Source organism: Helianthus annuus, chromosome 1, assembly GCF_002127325.2.
Source record: "Helianthus annuus cultivar XRQ/B chromosome 1, HanXRQr2.0-SUNRISE, whole genome shotgun sequence".
Classification (NCBI taxonomy): domain Eukaryota; kingdom Viridiplantae; phylum Streptophyta; class Magnoliopsida; order Asterales; family Asteraceae; genus Helianthus; species Helianthus annuus.
The window spans coordinates 62,337,407-62,346,436 of record NC_035433.2 but is presented as its reverse complement, the minus strand read 5'-3'; the positions used below and the strand labels follow the sequence as shown (position 1 = coordinate 62,346,436).

The 9,030-nt window shown below is 38.8% G+C and overlaps 1 non-coding gene across 1 annotated transcript; it reads left to right on the top strand.

Moving 5' to 3' along the window:
• The first annotated feature begins 4,921 nt into the window (after positions 1-4,921).
• TRNAA-UGC lies at positions 4,922-4,994 on the top strand. The gene has a single exon. It is a non-coding gene; the product is annotated as a tRNA-Ala (tRNA).
• The last annotated feature ends 4,036 nt before the right edge of the window (positions 4,995-9,030 follow it).

Here is a 9,030-nt window from a genome sequence, read left to right as displayed (position 1 = left end):
CACGCTTAAAGTGACCTTTCTGTTTGCACTTAAAGCATGTCACTTTGGACTTGTCAAAGCCCAACTTGGTAGAAGGTCCACCAATTGACTTTCTCCTGGTTATCTCCATGAAACGCTGTGCCCGACGAACTGCACTGGCCATGCACCACCTTATGTCGATCAGTTCCATCTCCTCAGGATCTATCTGATCATAATCTTCTTTCGTCAGGTTGGTGTTGCCAACCTTCCCTGCCACAAGACTTTCATATGATTCCAGCACTGATGCTAGGAAAACCATCTGTTGTTTAGCAGAATCCTCGCTGAAATTTTGAGCGTTCTTTAAGTCTACAGCGATATTGCATTGAAATAGATTCTTTGCATCAGATTGGCTTGAATGTGACGAAGAACCACTGTGAAATCCACTGCTTTGACTTTCTTTGTTTGAAGTGTTGGAACTCTCAGCAGAAACTGCTGTCTTGGGAGATGTATTCTTTGGCATCATGCTTTTTGGATAATACAAATCCAAGTTCTGCTGATAAGATGAGTGATTGACTTTGTGAGTTTTCTTTATCTCCAGCTCGTGACTCTCTAGTCTCTCAATCAGCAAATCTACTGTCAACTCTGCAGGCTTGATTGTATTCTTCAACATTAAAGCATAGTATTGCCAATCCATCTCATCTGGCAATGAATCAAACAATTTGTTGATTAGTTCTTCTTGAGAATTGACAATTTCATGCCTTGCCAGCTCCAGCTTCAGATGCCCAAACCTCTCAATCATTTTACAAACTGATTCATTCTTTAAACACCCAAACAAATCAAACTCTTTTCTAAGTAGTTTCTTTTTGTTTTTCACTATTTTTGCACTTCCTAAACATTTGTTTTTCAACTTATCCCAGAGATCTTTAGCACTAGTGTATTCGATCAAAGATATTATATCTTCTCGAACAGATTGAAACAGCAACGCAATACATTTTTGCTCAGCAACAAACGATTCTATTTCGTCAGGTGATGTTAAGCTTTCACCATCTTTGCCTCCATCATTGTATCCATTCTTTAGGCTCTTCCAGCTAGGATAAGCAAAAGCTCTTAACCAATCCTCAAACTTCTTTGCCCACCGACCGTATTCTTCGATAGCCATCAACTTCGGGGGTTTGTTATATGTTCCAAATGCGCTTTCAACTTCCAAAGCATCCGATAACTTTTTCTTTGTATTTGGCGTGTTTTCATTGGTGTTGCTCGAAGAAGTATCGTCTCCAGAATTTCCAGCAAAAGCATACATGTCGCTAAACGGGTTCATGAATATATCATCCATCTTGCACGTACCTGAAAAACCAGCAAACACTTAGAAAATTTTCCGAAATTTTGAAAAACAGCTAATTCAAGTGGAATCAGCTTTCGAGCGAAATAAGCCTTTCAAGCGGAATAGGCTTTTTGAAGCGGAATATAACTTGTTCTGATTTCGCTTGAAGATACAAGAGTATTTCAAGCGGGATCAAGATTTCGAGTGAAATCAAAAATAAATTTCAAGCGAAATCAAACTCTCGAGCGAAATCAGAATTAATGTTCAAGCGGAATATGAATATTCAAGCGAAATCTGCTATTTCGCTTCAAATGACCAAGTATTTTCGAGCGGAATTAGAGAATTTCAAGCGGAATTAGCGTAGACCCTTTCAAGCGGAATCAGGTTTTAGGACCATTTTTACCATTTTTAATCCGTATTTTAATCTGATTCTTTCTAGGGTTTGTTAATACTACGTTTTAAACAACATATGTGAAAATCAGGCCATTTCAACCGCTAAAACTTGTTCAAATTAGAAAAGTGTGAGAAGAAGAGAGAAAGTCTGGTAGAATCAAGCTGCTATGGTATGAACTCCTCGTCCTGAGCTCTGATACCACTTGTTGGACCGTGTGTGTGACCTTAAACAGTCAGTAAAGGCAGTTCATCTTTGAATACAGAGGCGGAATCAAAGTAATCAAAGTCACAACAGCTTTTTCCTTTTAATTTCCTTTCTATTAATGCTTTCTGAGTCAAATACAATGAATTCTGACAAAAATCCGGCAGCACCTCGACTCCTAATTCCGCTCCAACGTTCTACAAATGAAATCAACCTACACCTATTTATAGTTGAGCTGATTCCGCTTGAAACTACATGTCAGTTCAAGCGGAATAGCAATGTTCAATTCGAGCGGAATCACCTATTAACTCTCGAGCGGAATCACCTAGATGACTTATTTGGAGCGGAATCACAATGAACTCCTGATTTCGCTTGTAATGACATATTTGTCATTTCAAGCGGAATTACAACATTTAACCCACTTTTTGATTTCCAAGCTCCAATCTAACCTATCTAGATCTAAGACTCGATTAAGACGTAGTCAGCAAACATTCAGTGCACCAACAGTAGACCATAAGTTTAGCAAAATATTAAATCTGCCCATAAGAACTTTAGAACATTCATATGAAGTAGAAATGACAGATGGTACAATCGAATTAGCTTCCAAGATTCTTGAAGGATGCGCTATATCCATTAAGAATCATTTCATTCCTATAAATCTTTTACCTATGACTCTTGCGGGATTCGATATAGTCTTAGGCATGGATTAGTTATCCCATAACCAAGCCCGTATTGCTTGCGATAAAAAGCTAATCGAAATCAAATCCCCATCTGGTGAGACACTCATCATTCATGGAGATCGGCACTACGGATTGCCCGAGAATACTTCTTTGCTTAAAGCATCCAAGTGTTTGAAGAGAGGATGTGTCATTTACATGGCACAAGGGACAGTGGATACACCAAAACCTAAGATAGAAGATATATCAGTCATTTCAGAATTCCCTGAAGTACTCCCTTAAGATTTACCATGATTACCCCCAGAAAGGCAAGTCGAGCTCAGGATCGACATACTACTTGGGTCAGCTCCATACCGCCTAACGCCAACTGAGATGAAAGAGCTAAAAGCGCAACTTGAAGAACTCCTGGAGAAAGGTTTCATACAACCTAGTTCATCCCTTTGGGGAGCTCCTATTCTATTCGTTCAAAAGAAAGACGGTTCAATGTGAATGTGCATTGATTACCATGAGTTGAATAAAATAACGATCAAGAATCTTTATCCCTTGCCAAGGATTGACGACTTGTTCGATCAATTGCAAGGAGGGAGTTTCTTTTCATAGATTGATTTTCGTTCTGGATATCATCAACTGAAGGTTAGAAGCGAGGATGTTCCAAAGACTGCCTTCAGAACCAGATATGGACATTATGAGTTTTTGGTTATGCCATTCGGACTCACTAATGCTCCAGCAGCTTTCATGGATCTCATGAACAGAGTCTGCAAACCTTATCTAGATAAGTTTTTCATTGTCTTCATAGAAGACATACTTATCTATTCTCGTAATAAGAACGATCACGAGAAACATCTTAGATGTATTCTCGATTTGCTAAAGCAAGAGAAACTTTATGCGAAATTTTCTAAGTGCGAGTTTTGGCTTAGAGAAGTCCAATTCTTAGGACGCGTGATTAGTGAACGTGGAATCTAAGTGGATCCAACGAAGATAGACTAATAAGCAGCTCATAATGGTGTTTTGGATTGAATGATTGAGTATTTGAAGCCACAATAAGGAAAGAAGATGACAGATTGTTGGAGAAACAGGATGGGTAACTTTGTAATTTGCTTTTGTTTTCCATTATAAATCCTTTTTCTAATTTACAAACCAAACACATTATGGGAATTAAGTGCAATTCATCTAAATTCCAAATTCAAATTCATTTCCAATTCCTTTAAAAAACATTAAGGGGGCGTTTGGTTCGCGGAATGATTTGGAATTGGAATTGAAATTTGTATAGGAATTAGAATTTGAAGGAATTGGATTTGGAATTTAAACATTCCAATTGGAATTGGAAATTGTTGGAATTGGAATCTCATTTCCATTTTTGTTGTGTTTGATTGTCAAATGAATTGGAATCCATCACCCCAGCACCCACAACCACCAGTTCGGTTCGAAACGGTTCACGTCGAAACGGTTCGGGTCGAAATGGTTAGCATCGAAACGGTTCGATTTGAAACGATACGGTACGGGTCGAAACGGTTCGTGTTGAAACGGTTCGAGTCGAAACGGTTCGGGTCGAAACAGTATAGGTCGAAACAGTACGGGTCAAAACGTTCGCGTTGAAACGGTTCGATTCGAAACGGTACGGGTCGAAACCGTACGGGTCGAAACGGTGCAATTCGAAACGGTACGGGTCGAAATCGTTCACGTCGAAACGTTACGGGTCGAAACGGTTTGCGTCAAAACGGTACGGGTCGAAATGGTGCGGGTCGAAACGGTCGAAGATTCCAATGAATTTACTTTAATTCCTTCACATATAGGAAGGATTTTGAATTCCTTTAATTAAAAGAATTTGAAGGAATTCATGTCTAATTCCAATTCCAATTCCATTGTCAACCAAACACATGAGATAGGAATTGGGATTCCATTCCATCAAATTCTGTGAACCAAACATCTTAAGAGATGGAATTCAAATTCCAATTCCATTGAATTCCTGCGAAACAAACGCCCCCTAAACGCCCCTGAGTTTTAGGGAATTCATTCCAATTCTTACCCCAATGATCATATAAGGACTGGTTATACAACATACAACTTATTTTATTTTTAAAAGAATTGGAAATGTATTTCTTCAAATATTATAAAGAATTTTCAACCTGCTATTGCATGAATTCTAAGTTATTCCTTACTTATGAATACTTCTTCTTAAGGTTCTACCTCCATCTTGCCAGGTGGTCATGTGATCAACAAGAACACGTTTAATTCAGAAGCTTAAAAAACATAATTTTCATCACACGTTAAAGAAACAGAAATATATGATGAGCAATAAAAAAGATAGATTAAAATTGCAGTTTACAAAACGATGAGCTTTAATAAGTTATCTGCTAAAATATAATCAACGGGGATGTAGCTCACATGGTAGAGCGCTCGCTTTGCATGCGAGAGGTACGGGGTTCGATACCCCGCATCTCCATTTTTATTGTTTTATTATTTCAATAATCATCTGTCTTGAAGTTCGTGTAACCATTGTCTGGGAAAAAAGAGAAAAATGCTCGGATAGTCCCTGCTTATTTTTCACCTTTAGTCCCTAATTTTTTAAAAATTACACCTATATAGTCCCTAAGTTTTTGAATTTCATTCCCGGATAGTCCCTGGCATGGATGAGGGTTAGTATTTAAGTGCGTGTGAGATAATAAAAATACCCTTATTATCAAATTAATAACTAAAAAGTTAAAAGAAATATAATTAATATTTTACCCACTTCATCTTCCCCACTTCACACCACCTTCAACCACCACCCCCCACCCCCCCCCCCCCCCAAATTAACAAACACAGCAAAATCCCCAAAATTAACACAACCCCAACTTAGGGCATACACATAAATCCAATCAAACCAACAGAATCAAAGCTAAAACTAAACAACAGATCAAATAAATACCCAGTAAAAAGAAAAAAAAATGCCACCAGCTTCACAGGTACACCAATGAAAGCAGAATCCTTAGAATCATCAATGTGTGGGATGATTTCGATAACGGAATATGGCGGGAATTTTGAAACAGGTAGTGCCTTGGAGATGACGTTTTTGGCTATGGCCTTAGAGAAATATATGGTAAAGTATGCAAGACGATCTTTTCTTGGCTTTTGTAAGGGTAAGTGTGGTGGTGCCTATGTTGTGCAACATGTTCCTAATGTCGTGCAGGGGTTGAATTTTTGCAACCATTTTTCTAGACTTCTGTTTGCAAAGTGAAAAAAAGCTGAAGGTAAATAAATAAATATACAGAGGATGGTAGATGGTGGTTGAAAGTGGAGATGGTGGTGGTGTTGAAGGTGGAGATGGAGATGGTGGTGGTGGTGGTGGTGTGGAGTGGGGAAGATGAAGTGGGTAGGGTGGGTCCTATATAAATTACTTTTTGAGTCCCTGTGTTTTATAGGTTTTAACTAATTGAGTCCAAAAGCAAAAAGTTTAACGACCTGAGTCCCTATAAGCATTTTTCTTAACCATTTGAGTCCAAATTTCTAACTCCATCCATCAAGTTTGTTAACTACAAGGGTAATTTAGTCATTTACACACAAAGTACAAGTCTTATATGCACAAGAGTAAGGAACAAGTTTTTAATGCATAAATATTTTAATATTATATATAAAATAAATTATATATAATGTTATACACTGCACACACACCCATTTCAGTTCACACCCATCCCTCCTCTCTCTCTTTCTCATCTAGACCACCATTAACACCACCGCACCACCAGTGCACCACCACCATCCCCACCGCACCTCCACCGCTATCACCACCTTCTGTTGACCGTTAACCACCACTATCACCGCTGCAAACCGCACCGTCAACAGATCCACACACTCACTTTCTCTGCCTAATATCTTTCTATCTCTTGCTTATCTCTCTCTCTCTCTCTCAACAAAACCACCACCACCACACCACAACTATCACCACCTCCACCACCGCACAACCATCACCACCGCACAACCACCTACACCAACACCGCATCACCACCACCGACAACGCAAGCAGCCTCACCAACACCGTATCACCGCACCAACACCACCACTCCTATGATGTCTCCTATTCAATCTCACAATCTTCTCACCATCCTCATCACCACCACTGTCCTCACCATTATCTTCAGAACTAACGGAAAACAAAGTGTCCGAAACAACAGAGGTTGTGGCTAAACCCTAACCCTAGAGGAGTGTTACAGCTGCTAAAAAGGTTTCTAGAACCTATAACGGTGGTGGTGGCGGCGTATGGCATTGGAAGTGGAGTGTTATGGCCAAACCCTAACCCTAGAGGATGAAACCCTGAAGCGATAAGGATAATACGAGGGGTTAAAATGATGGGGCCTCCTACACGACGTAAAAACATCTGCTGCTGCATAGTGGCTAACAAACATTGCCTTATCACTCTCACATCATTTTTGTTTGTCTTGTAGCTTCGTTTTCACTGTAATTTTCTGCAACTGGTGAGAAGAGAGATAAACAGGGTTTTAGGTTTCTAGGGTTTTTGAAAGTTAGTTGCAACAATGAAGAATGCCCAAAACTGAGTGGTTTGACTAATTGAAGTGGGGTTTTATTGAAATTAAGAATGAAGAATGTCCAGATGTTGGATTTCAATGAAATGGTTAAAGATTGAAGGCCTTTTGTAGGGGTTGTACTCTTGTAGATGAAAGATGGATGAAATGGGTTCAGCAAGATTTATGGCAGTGAGAGTAATCGAGGTTACTGTGGTGGTGTTGATGGTAGTCTGGAGGTTTGTGGTTGAGGTGGTGGTTGGAGACAGGATGGTTGTGGATGTGGTGGTGACGGTGATGGTGTTGATGGTGGTCTAGAGAGAGAAAAGATGAGAGGGAGAGATTTTAGATGAGAATTTAAAGAGAGAAAAAGAAATAGGGATATAATAATATTTAAGAGGGATAGAGATTTTTTTTAATTATAAGGGTATTTTAGTCATTTAATAATATTTAACCAAAAAATTCTAACAGTGTTAGAAATTTGGACTCAAATGGTTAAAGAAAATGCTTATAGGGACTCAGGTCGTTAAACTTTTTGATTTTGGACTCAACTAGTTAAAACACATAAAACACAGGGACTCAAAAAGTAATTTACCCTATATTTTTTTTAACTTTTTAGTTATTAATTTGACAGTAGGGGTATTTTTGTTATTTTACACGCACCTAACACCAAAAACTAACCCCCATCCACGCCAGGGACTATCCGGGAACGAAATTCAAAAACTTGAGGACTATAGGTGTAATTTTAGAAAGTTAGGGACTAAAGGTGAAAAATGGACAAAACACAAGGACTATCCGAGCATTTTTCTCGGGAAAAAAATATATGACAATCAAACTATTCGACCCCTCAGGGGCGAGGCTTTGTTTTTAGGAGACTAGGGTTTTCTATTCAGAAAGGGATGGCGGTGCAGTTTGTTGCTCGTCTACCTGCTATCCTTATGTAATTTGCCCTGATGATTGGAATAAAATAAAAATGCTAAATTCTTTATTAAAAAAAAAAAGAAATCAAACTATTTTGAATGATAAACTTATAAAGTAACAAAATAGTGGAACAAAATATACCTTATTGATTCCAACTTGTATAATCAGTTTGTACAGTTTGTTTTCTAACAAAATCAGCATAACTTTTCGGTATGTTTGAAATTTAGATCTTAAACAAGCAAACTAAAAATTGGGCATTCAACTCTGAACTATATTTTAAAAGTTGATTTCGGTCAAGTTTCAACCCGAACCGAGTTACTTAACTAGTCTTTTAATGCACGCATGGAAAGCAAAAGTTTCTGTCTTTGGCAGGAAGGGCTACACTATTTAAACCTATTTTGGGGAATTTTGCCCCTAGTGGCATGATTCGGACGCTTGAAGGCATTCGGAGATGATTCCTTTGGGTCAAGACCTAATATCCGATGGGAAGGGATTATTAAAACAAAGACGATAGGCGGCCTTGGAATGGGAGGTACTAAAGATGCAAACTTGGCTCTTTTGAGTAAATGGTGGTGGAGACAAGGAAAATCCGAGTCAATTGTGGGCTAAGGTCATTTCTTCGTTACACGCCTCGACTAGAACTTACAAGGCAATCCCTTTGAAATAGTTAAATGTGGCAAAGGGCTGCAATGAATGCTATTCCGACTAAAGACAGTCAGGCGAAGAGACTTTCATTTGATGCGGGTTTGGTGTGGAAGATGCGAGCCATGTAGTAATCTCTTGTGTTGCGGCACAATCAGTTTGGTGGGGAGTTTGTGCGGTTCAGGAGATGCTCCAGTTTATTTATCCACAAAGCCATGAGAAGAAGGTATGGGAGGCAGTGGCTATGGTAACATGTTGGCGTATATGGAAACCAAACGTACCTGAGGAACCCGAATCTCTAACAAAGATATAACAATATTTGGTAAGTTTACATGGGATCCTATGCAGTATCGAAAAGTTTTCACTAAACTTATTATATTAACCAAGATGAAGAAATAAAATATATGCAAAAGAATA